This window comes from Cetorhinus maximus, chromosome 2, assembly GCF_964194155.1.
Source record: "Cetorhinus maximus chromosome 2, sCetMax3.hap1.1, whole genome shotgun sequence".
NCBI lineage: Eukaryota > Metazoa > Chordata > Chondrichthyes > Lamniformes > Cetorhinidae > Cetorhinus > Cetorhinus maximus.
In genome coordinates, this window is record NC_135880.1 from 153,812,126 (window position 1) to 153,827,921 (window position 15,796).

The window sequence follows — 15,796 nt, forward strand, 5'->3', positions numbered from 1 at the left end:
TTGTTCAGAAGTAATGATGGCTTGGTATGCTGTTAAAATCCTAGTTATACCTCACTTAGTAGTGTAAAAAGTGGAAATTCATGTCAAATTTCCATCTGCAAGTACATCAACAGTGCACCATGTGGAAGAGCAGGAAATCATTGGCATTAACTTGTGCATTTCTGCATTTAACTGCACATGTATCGCTGCCAGTAGTAGTTGCTGTCAGTTTAACAGGTGTAATAATGTCAAACATGATGATCACAACTGTAAAATCTGAGTCAATGTCTTCATGGAAAGTGTACAGCAAGCCTTTTTTTTCTGTTTATGCAGGCTGAAAAAGTGGAAAATCCACGTCATACTGTTAAAATGAAGTTAAATGCAGGTGATGTGATGATGTGTTTCAGTAGGGCTGTTGTCTGTTGTATTTGTAGCTTTCCCAAATCTTTCTTCATGAATACTTTGTCTCTTTAAAGAGTTTTAGTAATTTACCAAAAAACTAGTTGCATGGGAATATGCCTGGATTGTAGATATGCAGCATCTAGCTTCTACAAGTCTTTTTTTAAATTGTTCAATAATAGTAATTTCCTTGCTTGTAAAGGCCTGTAGTTTGAGGAAATATAGAGGCTAAACATAGTGCAGAGAACATTTCTCAGATTTGTGAAGTAAACCAGACTGGTCTGGCTCATTTCCATGAAGCTCTTTGAATGCTGGGGAGAACTGACGTCAAGAGTGTAATTACTATAGAGACAGGCTGTGCCTGTGGCAATCACTATGTAATGTAAGACAATAGAAGTATCTCTTAGAGCTCTTCTGCTCATAATCTTATGGGTTTCACCAAAACCATTGGGTAAACTGAATGAAAGTCGGAGTTTACTGGCATTTTCTTGTGAGTATTTAGGAAGACTTTTTACTTATGGATTATAACTGTCTATTCTACAATATTCTCAGTTGGAACTAATTGTTGATTCTCACAGTTTGGAAAGTGATAAGAATGAAATGTCAATCGACTAAACTGAAAATTCTCTTGTTCAATGTTATGGAATGTTTGCTATGAAATGCCACCTAGTGGAGGGGGAAGAGAATTCAGTGTTTTAGAAAACAGACTGTAAGGTTAATAATAACAAACTATAATCAGCAGAAATATGATGGGCCATAACTTCTGAGCTCCCCAGCATTGGATTGGGGGTGGTGGTGGGGGGAGGGGGGGTGGGGGCGCGCGGGGCGGGTGTACACCAAAGATGTGCTGGGGAATCCTCTTTGGAAGTTCCCAGGTAAGGGTTTGCATGGCAATTGCCCAGAAGTGCAAATTTTCCCTGGGCAATAATCTTTTTATTTACTGGTTCTACCTGCACCACTGGTATATGTGGGTCGAAAAGTATTGTTTCTGATTCAGTGCAGGCTCCTGTGCCAACTAACATCCTTATGCAAGAGAACTGGCATTGGCCACAACCAATTCGTGTAGATGCTGTTTATCAGGACCAAGTCGACAGGCTCAAGTTCAAAAATGCTGCACAATTGAACATTGTCCCATGATTGGTATGGTCATTCAAAAGCACCTATGTTAACCTGTACTTCTGACCAAACCTCATACCCAAAACAGTAACCTTTCAACTTTTCTGTTTTGGTTGTTGACTGAAGTGCAGTGCATTTTTTGTCCCCAGGTTTTGTTGTATCTCTGTGCTATATACAAACACTGTATGCATGTTTGCTTATGAGAGATGATTCTGCTCAAAAGTCTTTGTCAGAGGGCAAGCAGATCATCTCTGAAGTGTTTATACTTGTAGTGTTCTTCTGTTAAACACATAATAAACAAATCAGTGTGCAATGCAGAAGTGATATCAATCATAAACCAGCATTGAACATTAGTAAAGTTACATTTCCAAAGAAGTTGAGTTAGTTACAGATCTTTATGTAGAATTATGGAATAGTACAGCACAGAAAGAGGCTATTTGGCCCGCCCATCAAGCCTGCACCGGCTGCTTCAAAGTTAGTCTCATTGCCCCCTTCTTCCCCTATATTCCAACAATTTTGATTCTTTTAAGTGCTTATCCAATTCCATTTTGAATGTTGCAATTGAGTCTGTAACTAACACTTTATTAGGCAGTGCATTCCAAATACTAACCACGCACTGCGTTTAAAAAAAAAAATCCTCATGTCACCACTCCTTCTTTTGCCAAATCTGTACCCTCTGGTTATTGACCATTCAGCCTTTCAAAAGATTCAGTTTTATTTACTCTGTCTAAACCCTTTGTGATTTTAAATATCTTTATCATATCTCTTCTTGACCTTCTCTGCTCTAAGGAGAGCAATCCCAGTTTTTCCAGTTTATCCAATTAACTATAATCCTTCATTCCTGGAACCATTATGGTAAATCGCTTCTGTACCCTCCATACGAACATATGAAATAGGAGCAGAAGTAGGCCTTTTGAGCCTGCTCCGCCATTCAATAAGATCATGGCTGATCGGCTTATGTTTCAAATTCCACATTCCCATCTATCCCCGATACCTTAGATTCTTGTTAGGCAAGGGAATCAATCTACCACCTCCTTAAAAATATTCAATGACCCCCATCTCCACCGCCTTCTGAGGCAGGGAGTTTCAAAGTCACACAGCCCTCAGAGAAAATTTCTCCTTATCATTGTCCTAAAAGGGCAACCCCTAATTTTAAAACCGTGCCCCCTAGTTCTGGAGTCACCCACAAGAGAAAACATCCTTTCCACAATCCCTTCAGGATCCTATACGCTTTAATCAAGTCACCCCTCACTCTTCTAAACTCCAGTAGAAGCCCAGTCTTTTCTTCATATGACAACCTGACTATTCCAGGTATCAATTTAGTAAACCTCCTCTGAACTGCTTCCAGCATATTTACATCCTTCCTTAAATAAGGAGACCAAAACTGCACACAGTATTCAAGATACGGTCTCACCAATGCCATGTAGAACTAAAGCATATCATTCTTATTTTTATGTTGAATTCCTTTCGTAATAAAGGATAGCATTCCATTAGTTTTCACATCCTTCCTGAAGTGTGGTGCCCATAAATGGATGCAATACTCCATCCTAGGTCAAGCTGGTATTTTATAGAGGTTAAAGATAACTTCCTGGCTTTTATACTCTTTGCCTCTATTTATCAACAAGGATATATGCACTTGATTTCCTGCTGTTAACCTAACCAGACCCCTTCAAAGATTTGTGCACAAAATTCCCCAGGTGTCTCTATTCTTGAACCCTCTTTAAAATTGTACCATTTGGCTTGTATTGTGTCTTCTTATTCTTCTTACCAAAATGTAATACCTTACACTTTTGTACATTGAATTGCACTGGCATTTTGACCCCCATTCCACCAGCCTGGGTCCTCTTAAAGTTGATTACTATCTTCCTCGACATGACCAGAATTTTATTGTGGTCTGGGATCTGAATGACATACCCAACAGACAAGGAAGACCTCACGTTGGCCATTTGCAAGACCCCTGGGTGCATTTTGCATGATTCAGGCAGTTAATTGGTTGCTACTGTGAGTGTCGTCTTTTAAAGAATGGCTGCCTTCCCCTAGAAACTGGCAGTCAATCAGAGTCCAGGGAGTGGTGTCCGCCGCTGGCAATGCCCATGGAAGGGGTTGCCCTCTCAACCAGTTAAGTGGTGTCTGGGGGGTTGCCAGGGAAGTCAGACTAGCAAGGATGAGGGGGAGTTGGTGAGGGCAAATGGTGCTATTATCAAATGGGCAGTGATTGCTGCTGGGAGACACCTTTGTGAGCCAAAGTGTGCTCTAAAATGAGGACTAACCCCCCCTCTCTCTGCACCTCAACCATCAAGTCTACTGTCAGGGTTCACCTGGTTGTCCTCCCATGTGTTGGAGGGCCCACCTACCACTAGTCAAGATAGCAGTGGTAGGAAGAGGCCTTGACTGGCCACTTAAATGTCTCAATTGGTCTCTGGGCAGAAAATTCATTCTCCACCTTCTCCGCTGCTGGTAAAATGGCATTGCAGTAGGAAGATGATGGACACTCCAGTCCCCACCTTCCCTCTCAATTATACGGACCTCCACACCTCCAAGCCCACCCCGAGGGCTGGTAAAATCCATCCCTGTACATCTGAGTGTTTTCTGCACTTGCTATTTTCACGTCACATGCAAATTTTAAAATTGAGCTGTGTATCCTCAGGTCCAAGTCATTAATGTGCATGAAAGACAGCAGTGGTCCCTGTACAAATCCAAGAGAACCCCTCTGTGCATGACCCTCCGTTGAAACCAGCCATTCACCAGAACACTGTTTTTATCCCATAATACTTTTTAAATCCATGCTGCTACTGCCCCCTTTCTCTCCTGGGCTTCAATTTTGTGGACAAGCCTTTTTTTTATATATTGGTTTGTGAGAATCACTGGCGAGACCAGTGTATGCCGCTCATCCCTATTTGCAATTGAGGAGGTGCCAGTGAGCCACCTTCTTGAACTGCTGTAGTCAAGTGGTGCAGGTACATCCAGAGTGCTGTTAGGGAGTCCCAGATTTTTGACCCAGCGATAGTGAAGGAACTTATAGTTATATAGTTCCAAGTCAGGATGGAGTATGGCTTGGAGAGGAACTTGCAGGTGATGGTGTTCCCATGCTTCTGCTGCCCTGGTACTTCTAGGTGGTAGAGGTCATAGATTTGGAAGGTCCTTTAGAAGGAACCTTGGTAAGTTGCTGCAGTGTAACTTGTAACATGGTACACACTGCTGCCACTGTGCACTGGTGATGAGGGACTGAATGTTTAAAGCTGTGGATGAGGTGTTGATCAAGTGGGCTGCTTTGTCTTAGATGTTCTCCAGCTTCTTGAGTGTTGTTGGAGCTGTACTCATCCAGACAAATGGGGAGTATTCCATCACACTCCTGACTTATGCCTTGTAGATGGTGGTGTAAGATCTAATGAATTGTGTTTGTGCTTGACAAAAAAGGTTTATAGTGAGGCTGATCCAATTGTAACAAGTTGGAAAATTTTATTAAGTATAAAAGTATAAAAATCAGTTAGCTAGGCAGTCATTAACTGGTTTAGACAAGCTTTACTCCCAGTTTCAACCTTAGAAGTGGAGCACAGAGACGCGGATCAGATTTTGCCTTCTCGCAACTTCTAGCTTGTAGTTCTTGCGCCACCAGGAGGCTATCTTTGGTGTTGTTCTTCCCCATGTAGCAAACCTGATCAAAAGGGTCTCTTTTAACCAAACTCTTATCCAATTAACCCTTCTCTCTCCCCAAACATCTTCGGCCTTATGATTGTTCATGCTTTTTTTGACCAATCAGGAAAATTCATGTGAGCCTCACACCATTACATAATGCTTCTTACAACCATCCTTGTTCAATTCTCCTACCTCAAGATTTCAAGGTCTTGGAGGCGCCTCTTGCGATTCATTCCTGCCTGTTCAGCTGGTACGAGCAGTTTTAGTCACGTATAGTAGGTAACCGTAAGCTCCCTGACAGCTTAAGGTTCTACACAAAAGAATATCCCTTGGAATCTAAGGATCCATACAAAAGGATGAATACATACCTGTATGAATACATATGTGAATATTCATACTTATGTGAATACAGAAAGAATATTTACATTTGGTTTTATCCATTACATAATGTTAGAGTAACTAAAGGGTTAATCATAATTTGATTACACTGGAAAGGTTTTGGGGAGTCAGGAGGTGAGTTACTTGCTGAAGAATTTCCAGCCTCTGACCTGTTCTAGTGGTCACAGCATTTACATGGCTGGTCCAGTTAAATTTATGGTCAGTGATGATCCCCAAGATGTTGATGGTGGGGGATTCAGTGATGGTAGTGCCTTTGAACATCAAGGGGAAATGGTTAGATTCTCTCTTGTTGGAGATGGTCATTGTCTGGCATATGTGTGTCACAAAAACAACTTACCACTTATCAGCCCAAGCCTGAATGTTGACCAGGTCTTGCTGCATGTGGGCACAGATGCTTCAGTATTTGAGAAGTTGCAAATGCTACTTCTTACATTGCAATGTTTAGTATATGCTTTTGATTGGTTAGAATGCTGTACCTGTCTGGCTTTTGGTTGTGGCTTCTCATGATGTTGAACCACTTGTTTCAGCCTTTGCTTTCTGCACTTCCAATGTTTTCTGGTCTCACACGCCTTGCATACACCATTAAAAGCTGGGCATTTTCTGGGTGCATGTATGAGGCTGCTAGTGTGCCATTGGTGAATGAATTACACATAGCCATACCAATGGGTAGATGAGTCCACAGGCTAAGTACTTGTGTCCGGTTTGTAGTAGCATTTCCATGAGTTGAGTTTTTGGACCAACCTTTGAGTTGGTCCAAAAGATCTTTTTGGAACACTTCCATTGGGGTAAATACTGTCATGAACTTGATTATTCTGTCAGCTAGCTCTGCTGCTGTGATGTTGTAATCATGCCCCTTGTCTTTACATCTACTTAGGAATTCATCAGTAGTCTCTGTCAGTTGTTGCCTGAAAGACATGAATTCCAGACAGTGTATTGTGTAGTTTAGCTTCACTCGCAATTGATCTTAAAGTGTTGGCCATATTTTTCTGGATTCTTAAGATGGTCGTCGGACAGACTTGATGTGTTTGATCTATGGAGGCCTTCATTACCTATAACAATTTTAATTTTAATGGCTTTTTTATCCGGTTTGGAAATTTTGAAGTCCAGAAAGCACCGCTTGACAAGTTGTCAGAACAAAGTAAACTTGGATAGGAGATCTGCTGCCTTCCAATTGAGTGTTGGGAATTTCGTTGTCCTCTTTTAGCTTTTTTCAGGATTTTTAATCCTATCTAGAACTTCTGACAGCTATCCAAGTTTCTTCCAGCTCTTTCAGAGTTAATTTAGCTCTGAATGGCAGCACCTTTAGTGGCATTGCCTTAGCTGGTCATAAATTATCGCTTGACTGCAAGGGCGGTGCTGTTGAGCTCTCTGATTTTTCCCAGGTTTAGCTTTAAGCTCCACCTATGAAACAGAAATTTAGGCGGAAAAATGGTTGCAGACTTCAAAAATGAAAGCAAACAGTGAAAAAAGCTTTTTTGCAGTCTTCGTCTCCTTGTTAGGGGCTGTTACTTCCCAGTCTGCAGTATTTAGCTTCAGCAGTAATGAATTCTCCTGTCTGTGGCGTTCTACTTAAAGTAAGACTGCCTGCAGCCTGCTGTTTAATTTCTGTTCCTGCTTAAACTTTGCAGCAGTTAGACTTTTACTAATTAAGCTCTCTCAGATTTGAACAATCTTACTGGGACCCAATGCCTACTGGCTGGAGCAAGGTGAAATTCAAGAATGAAAGTACTACAAAGTTGCAAAATCCTTACACACGGTGAGGTTTGATAGTTATTTCACTTCACACAAGCTATTATTCTACTGCATGTGAATGTTTGAAGTTTGTATATTTTGCAGTCAAATCTTCAAAAAGCATGCTGCCACCATGTCACCATGTTGTTGTTCTTCCATAAATAGACTGGGGATTGGAGCGTGGCCTTTCCTACCTGGGAACGGAGCAGAGGCAGGTCGAGAGCCGGGAGCATTTCAAAAAACTAAGTGGGGATAAAAAAAACTGCAACATCACAGGAAATCAGTAAGCTGATTGGCCGGTAAGTGCTTGGTGGAAGGGAAAGTGTGTTAAAAGCCAGCTTAGGACACAGGAGTTAAGGTAAATCTATAAATAACAAGAAGTTAAACTTTAAAATAAAAATAAAAAATAGTTAAAATAAAATGGTTTAAATAAAATAATTAAAATAAATACCTAAAACACATACGTGTGTAATTAAGAAGCATAACTTTATGGTTGGTACTAGCATTTAATAACCACAGTAAATTGTAGTATACATAGAAATTATTCTAAATTAATTAATAAAATAATTTAAATAAATTAGTAAATTAAAACAAATTAGTAAATAAATACTGTATAAGCGCTTTATATAAAGTTTAAGGTATGTCAGTGCAGCTCGGCTGTGTGGAATGTGCATCTTGCAGGACGTGGGAAGTCATCCAGGCACAAAGTGCCATTAATGACTACATCTGCAGCAAGTATCACCAGCTGCAGAAACTTGAGCTCCAAGTTGCGGAGCTTGAGCAGCAGTCGGAGTCATTGTGGTGTATCTGCAAAGCTGAGGATTATGTGGATAGCACATTTAGCGAGGTGGTCACACCACAGCTAAGAAATACAGAGGCAGAGAGGGAAGGGTGACTGCCAGGAATCCCCCGAGGCTATCTCGCTGTCTAACTGCTTTTCCATTTTGGATGCTGGTGAGCGAGATGGTTCCTCAGGACTGTAGCAAGAGCCAAGTTCATGGCACCACAGGTGGCTCAGCTGCACACGAAGGGAGGAGGAAGAGTGGAAGTGCTATAGTAGTAGAGAATTCCATAGTTAGCGGAGCAGATAGGCATTTCGGTGGCCATAGACGTGACTCTAGGATGGTATGTTGCCTCCCTGGTGCCAGGGTCAAGGATGTTACAGAGTGACTGCAGGACATTATTTTGGGGGACGGTGAACAGCCAGAGGTTGTGGTCCACATTGGGACCAATGACATAGGTAGGAAAAGGGATGAGGCCCTGAAAGTAGATTTTAGGGAGGTAGGAAGGGAATTAAAAAAGCAGGACCTCAAGAGCAGTAATCTTAGGATTACTCCCAATGCCATGTGCTAGTGAGCATAAGAATAGGAAGATTGAACAGTTCAACATGTGTGGCTGGAGAAATGGAGTAGGAGGGAGGCCTTTAGATTTCTGAGGCATTGGGATCGGTTCTGGGGCAGGTGGGACCTGAACAAGAAGAATGGGTTACACCTTAATAGGACTGGGTCTAATGTCCTCGCAGAGAGGTTTGCTAGTGTTGTTAGAAGGGTTTAAACTCGATTGGCAGGGGTTGGGAACCTGAGGGGAAATTCAGAGTGCAGAGGAGAAAAACTGGCAGTGAGAAGTAGTAAAGCATCAACTGATAATGAGGATATATCAGAGTAGGATCAAGGTAGATAGAATACTTGGAGAATTTGATAGAATTAGAGTAGGCAAAAGTCAGTCATTAGATGGGGTCAGAATAAGGTGGAAAGTAAAAAAGCCTAAATTGGGCTCATGTATGTGAATGCACAGAGTGTGGTTAATAAGATTGGTGAACTGCAGGCACATGTTAACAAATGGAATTATGATATTATTGCTATAACAGAAACCTGGCTCAAAGGGCAGGACTGGGTGTTAAATATTCCTGGGTACAAGGTATTTAGGAGAGACAGGAAAGGAGAAAAGTAGGTGGGGATGAGTGGCAATATTGATTAAAGATGGCATTACAGTACTGGAGAGAGAGGATGTTCCAGAGGGGTCAAGGACAGAATCTCTCTGGCTAGAGGTAAGGAATGAAAAAGATGCAATAACACTGACTGGTGTAGTATATAGACCACCAGCTAGTGGAAGGGACATGGAGAAACAAATTTGCAAAGAAATTACAGAGAGATACAAGAAGTACAGACAGTATAATGGGGAACTTCAATTATCCAAATATAGACTGGGATAGGAATAGTACAAAGGGACAAGAGGGGCGAGAGTTCCTGGAATGTGTTGAAGATAATTTTCTGCAGCAGTATTCCTCCAGTCCAACGAGAGGACATGTACTTTTGAACCTGGTTCTGGGGATTGAGTTGGCCCCAGTGGATTAACTACCAGTTGGAGAGTCTCTCGGGCACAGTGACCATTGTATCATGAAGTTTAGATGAATTATGGAAAAGGACAGGGAACATTAATTGGGGAAAAGGCAACTTCGATGGGATGAGAATGCATCTGAGTTGAGTGAGTTGGAATTAAATCTTGGCAGAAAAGACGGTTGCTAAACAACCTTCAAAGAAAAAGTATTGCAGGCAATGTCAAGGTGTGTCCCCTTGAAGGGGAATGGTGGACAAACAAATCCAGAGCACCTTGGATGATGAGAGAGAGAGGTAAGGATGAAAAGGAAGAAGTGCGTGTATGGCGGATGTCAGGTAGAAAATACAGTGGAGAATCAGGCTAAATATAGTAGGACCGGAGGGGAAGTGAAGAAACAAATAAGAAAATCAAGGAGAGAGCACGATAAGAGGCTGGCAGCAAACATAAAAGGGAATCCCAAAGTCTTCTATAAGCATGAAAATAATAAAAAAGGGTGGTAAAAGAAAGAGTAGGGCCGATTAGGGACAAAAAAAGAGTACTTGCATGTGGAGGCTGGGAAAATGGTGGAGGTATTGAAGGTGTAATTTGTATCTGTCTTTACAAAGGAAGAGGATGCTACCCAGGCCGAGGTGAGAGGAGGTAACTGGCACATGAGAAGAACTTAGAATTGACTGGAAGGAGGTGTTGAAAAGGGTATCTTTCCTTAAAACAGATAAGGTACCAGGACCAGATGAAATCCATCCACGAGTCCTGAGGAAAGAGAGAGTGGAAATTGCAGAGGCAATAGTGATAATCTTCCAGTCTTCCTTAGATACAGTGGAGGAGCCAGAGGGCTGTAAAGAGCGAGACTTCAGTGAGCAGAGTGGGGCTCTAAGGAACGAGACTTCAGAAAGCAGAGTGGGGCTGTAAAGAGGGAGACTTCAGTGTGCAGAACGGGGCTGTAAAGAGTGAGACTTCACTGAGCAGAGCAGGGCTTAAATTTAAGGAAATAGTCTTTTAATTTGAAAAAATTAGTATAGTTAGGTGCTTGATGACTGACTTGGGCACGATGGGACGAAGGGCCTGTTTCTGTGCTGTATAACTATGACTCTATAACTAGAGAATTGCGAATGTTACACCCTTGTTCAAAAAGGGGTGCAAGGCAACTACAGACCGGTCAGGTTGACCTCAGTGCTGAGAAACTTCTGGAAACTCTTGCACAGGATAAAATCAACAGTCACTTGGAAATGTGCAGGATAATTAAGGAAAGCCAACATGGATTCATTAAGGGAAAATCATGTTTAACTAACTTGCTGGAGTTTTTGAGGAGGTAACAGAGAATGTTGATAAGGGAAACGCTGTTAATGTGGTGGTAAATGGATTTTCAAAAGGCATTTGATACAGTGCCATGCAACAGACTTGTGAGCAAAATTCTAAGTCATGGAATAAAAGGGAAAGTAGGCACTTGGATAAGAAATTGGCTGAGTGACAGGAAACCGAGAGGAGTGATAAATGGTTGTTTTTCAGATTGTGGAAGGTTTGTAATGGGGTCAGTGTTGGGAACCTTGCTCTTCCTGATATATATTAATGACCTAGACTGTGGTGTTCAGGGCATTTCCAAATCTACAGATGATACGAAGATTGGATATGTTGTTAACTATGATGGGGATAGCCTTGAACTTCAAAAGGGCAAACTGATGAACTGAAGCCTTGGAGTTTGGTGAGAGGGGAGTTAAGTGTTAATTTTGTTTGTAAATTTTGCTCTTAAAATCTAATCAAATCTGTAAGTAGCATAACTGGAAAGTACTGTGTAAGCAGGCTAAGTTCCTTCTTTCTTGCAGTTTAGACAGGGTAAACTCACTCTCAGCTGTAGGATCTGAGTAGTTAATTAGCTAAGTGGTTGAATCTGTTACTGTAGCCCCATTTCAGTTTACCATAAATTCAGGGTTCTTCAGTGCAATCTTGGCAAATGGAATGCAGCTGACTAACTGAGCGAAGACTTGGGGCAGAATTTTCTGGATGACGTGCGGGGGGGGCGCGGGCCCCGCACGTCAGCGCTTAAAATGGCGCGCGCTGACGTCGGGCGAGTGTCCTGACGTCACTGCACGCCATCACGATATTTAGCTGGGCGGGCACGCAGTGAAGTGCGATGCACGCCCGCCATTAATTAAGGCCCTTAACTAGGCAATCGATGCCGATTTTGTGGCGCCCATGCAATCTTCGGCTCAGCGCATGGGCGCAACGGGCAGGCGGGTAAGTGACTTTTTAAACAAAACTCATTCACGGGCGGGATGTGTTGGCTCAGTGGGGTTGTCAATGTTTTATGTGAAGTATTTATTGCAGCAAGTGTTTTAAACTTGCCTGTGTGATCGGTAGATGTTCAGATCGATTTTCAACAGCTTTCTCCGTACTTTGAAGCTTCAGCTCAGCACTCTGCAGACAATAATCTTTATTGGGCCTGCAGCTTTCCGGAGGCCTCCATTTAGCCTGGGGGTATGGGTTCTGAGCCATCTCCACTGGAGGCAGCTCCTCTGAAGACAAAGGGAGGGCTAGAATAAGGAGGAGGCCAGGAGTGGGCAATCAGCCTCCAGGGGAGCCACCTTTGGGAGGCCAGGCACAGGCACAAGGGGCGCAGATCCAAGAGGTTGTCCAAGGTGGAAGGGGCTGCAGTAAACGCCACTATCCTGCTGCCAGGGTATACGGGCAGCGATGCAGCTACCTCAATATAACTGAGGTGCAGTACCGAAGGAGGCTCCGACTGTCAAGGGAGACAGTCAACTATATCTGTCGGATGATTGGCCCTGAGATCTCTCCTAACTGTGTGGGTGGACACACCATGCCAGCAGCTCTGAAGGTCACGGCTGCCCTCCACTTCTATGCATCTGGCTCCTTCCAGGGCTTAGAGGGTGATCTTTGTGGTGTCTCCCAATCAGCTGTCCACACTTGTGTCAAGCAGGTTACAGACGCTCTGTTCAGACATGCATTGACCTTCATCCACTTTCGCTGCGACCAGGCAAGTCAGGCACAGCGAGCCAGAGGCTTCGCAGCCATTGCTGGCTTCCCCTGTGTCCAGGGTGCTAGAGATTGCACACATGTGGCCATCAAGGCGCCAGCAGGTGAGCCCGGTGCCTTTGTCAACAGGAAGGGCCTCCACTCCATGAATGTTCAGATAGTGTGTTATCACAGGATGCAGATTCTGCAAGTTTGTGCAAGGTACCCAGGCAGCTCCCACGATGCCTACATCCTCAGACACTCGCAGGTGCCAGGGCTCTTCAGTGCTCCAGCTCGGCTGGATGGATGGCTGGTGGGTGACAAGGGCTATCCCCTCAGAAGGTGGCTCATGACACCTCTCCGCTATCCAAGAACAGAAGCTGAGGAGCGCTATAATAGGAGCCACGGCTCCACAAGGGCTGTGGTGGAGAGAGCCATTGGTCTTCTCAAGATGCGCTTCCGATGCCTGGACCACTCAGGGGGCACGCTCCAGTACCCCCCAGATCGTCTCTGTGATAGTGGTAGCATGCTGCGCTCTGCACAATCGTGTGCTGGAAAGGGGGAACGCAGTTGACGATGAAGACCTTGATGCAGTGGATGCGGCTGCACATGATGAATCCAGCAGTGGCTCAGAGGATGAGGAAGCACAGGGCAATGATGAGGGGCAGCACGCAAACTCGCAACTACACCAAGGAGGCAGGGACATCCGGGACACTTTAATCCAATGAACCTTCAGCTAGCTCCACACAAATGGATCTGCAGAACCAGCATTGCCTGGCGCATCCATATACAGCACTTAAGTGCTACATCTTCCATTTCATCAGCTGCGACTAAAGGCTTAGTACATAAACATCAATGTCCACTCAAACATTCATGATATGTCTGTGAAACAGACAAATGCAGCACAAAGGAGACACCCTCAGCCATGGTCACAAATATGGACTTTATTGCCATCCATCAGATGGTGCCACCAAAAACATGTCAAAATGTTGCTCTGACATTCACAAAAATAAATTCCCTAATCTAGGGGCAACACAAAATCACCAGTGACAAACCCGTGGAGTGCCTAAAGGCACTTATGCTTACATTTGCGGGTGCTTCGTCTTGGTGCCTCCCCATTGCTCAGAGTGGCTTGTGAGACAGCCTGCTGACCCTGCTGTCCTGTTGGCCTCGATAACCTTGACGGCTGTTCTCTGGCCCGTGAAGCCTGTGCTGGTCCCGCCTGGGAGGGAGTGGCCAGTTCCAGAACTAGCACCTCCCCAGTTGTTGCAGCCTCAACAGATGCAACGGTCACTGGCACAGGGGCGGAGAAGCTGCTGCCCTTATCACCCTGAGAGGAACACAGAGATGACAGGCAGCTGCTGCGCCGACGTGAAGTCACTCACCGCAGATGGATGGGCACCGAGCTGGGACACTAGGTGCCCAGAACATCTCCCACATTGCCAATGACCACTTGTGGCCATTGGTGCTGTGCGGGCTTGCAGGTCCGAGCGTAACTCCATCAGAAGCTGATAAATCTGTTGGAAGCCCCTCTCCATGAGAGTCTCCAATCTCTCAATGGAGGAAGCCTGATGCTCTGACTTGAGGTTCATGCCATCACTGACACTCTGCCTGGATTCCTCCACCACAGAGACCAAGTGATGCACACTCTCATGCAACACTGCCAGATGCTCCCGTGCACCCGGCCACTTTTCCTGCAGCTACTGCATGGCGGACATATCCAGAGGCACATCATCACGGCCCGACTCAGCATGTGCCTGGTCCCCTGCAGTCCTCCGGCTGCTGGTGCCATTGGCACTCTGTCTGTGCCATCTCCTCCAGCGATTGTGAAGTGCCCTCTCCACTGTGCCCCGGGACACTAGCTGACATTATATTCCCCACCAATGTGCGCTGGTGCCTGGCTTGCTGAAATAGTGTGACACTCGTGCCAATTGACGCCCCTCAGGTGTGGAAGGGGTACTCTGGAAATCCTCCTAGCACCCATGCGGTGGTGATGCTAAAATTAACAGCAAGGACAGTGGATCAGTTAGCGTTCAGTCAGTAACACAATTCATCACTTCCCTCCCCCAAGGCTCATAACGCGCTCAACCTTCAAGAACCTAAGGAGCCGAACATTGGTGGGGTGGTAAATAATCAAGAGGAGGCCTGAACATTATACGCGCGTACAGACAGGCTGATCAAATGGCCTAAGGAATGCCACATTGAATGTTATGTGGATAAGTGTGACGTTATGCACTTGGGCAAGACAAACAAGGTACAGGAATACAGGGGAAATGGTAGGACCGTGGAAAGTAAGGACTATTACAGGGACCTTGCTGGGCAGACCTGTGAAGGTAGCAGAACAGGAACGTAAGGCATTTAACAAGGTAAAAGCCAGACTTGCCTTTATTAGCCGAGGAATAGAATGTAGGAAAAGGGAGGTCATGTTGCAAGTGCAGAACATGCTGTCGAGGTCATAGCTACACTTCTGCGTTCAGTTGTGACCTGCGCTTCATGGGAGGGATGGCATTGGAGTGGAGAGAGTGCAGAGGTTCCTGACCAGGATGCATGCTGGCCTGGAGAGTTGGAGTTATGAGGAAACATTGCATACACTTGTGACATTTGCCGTGGAGCACAGGAGATTGACAGGTCACATTATTGACCTTCACACCGTTATGAGGGGCATTCACCGGGTGGACAGAAGGCAACATTTCCCCTTGGCAGAGGGATGACTAACGTGGTGGCATTTATTTAAGTTGAGTGCCTTGAGGTTGACAGGTGAGCTGCTGAGGACCTTTTGGACAGAGTAATGTGGGATGCACTGGCTGAAAGGGTGGTGGAGGTACAAACCCTCCTAAGATGCAATAAGTATTTGGATGTGCAGCAGCGATGCCATGGCATGTTAGGCCATCGGGATAGTGGTCAGAAATGAGATAAGGTGACTTTGGAAGGCGCTAGAGATGCGCATCCTCAAGGGGCTGTGGGACCTTTGTGTATGACCCACACATCTGACTGTATCAGTCTGTGAATGAGCAGTGTTGCTGCATTAACAATTCCAGCAATCATCAGTGCTTTGGATGGTGGGAAGACAGAGTGGATGGGACTGTGGGCCTAAAATACCTGGCCGCTGCACCCCAGTCTCACCGACACCTGCCGACCTGGCCACTTGGCTTTTTCCCAACTCCATGGCCTGTTCTTCGAAGTGGGCACGGTGTGCAGAATGGCCTGACCACCACCAGTACGCAAACGC

General features: G+C 44.7%; 1 protein-coding gene across 3 annotated transcripts in view; it reads left to right on the forward strand.

Annotated features, from left to right (window-relative positions):
* Nucleotides 1–785: 785 nt before the first annotated feature.
* Nucleotides 786–15,796, forward strand: part of frem1a (Fras1 related extracellular matrix 1a) — a 429,561-nt gene continuing 414,550 nt past the window's right edge. For all 3 annotated transcript variants that reach the window (XM_078570514.1, XM_078570515.1, XM_078570516.1), the window contains exon 1: nt 786–868. The gene's annotated coding sequence lies outside the window, so the exon portion shown is untranslated. The remainder of the gene's footprint in view (nt 869–15,796) is intronic.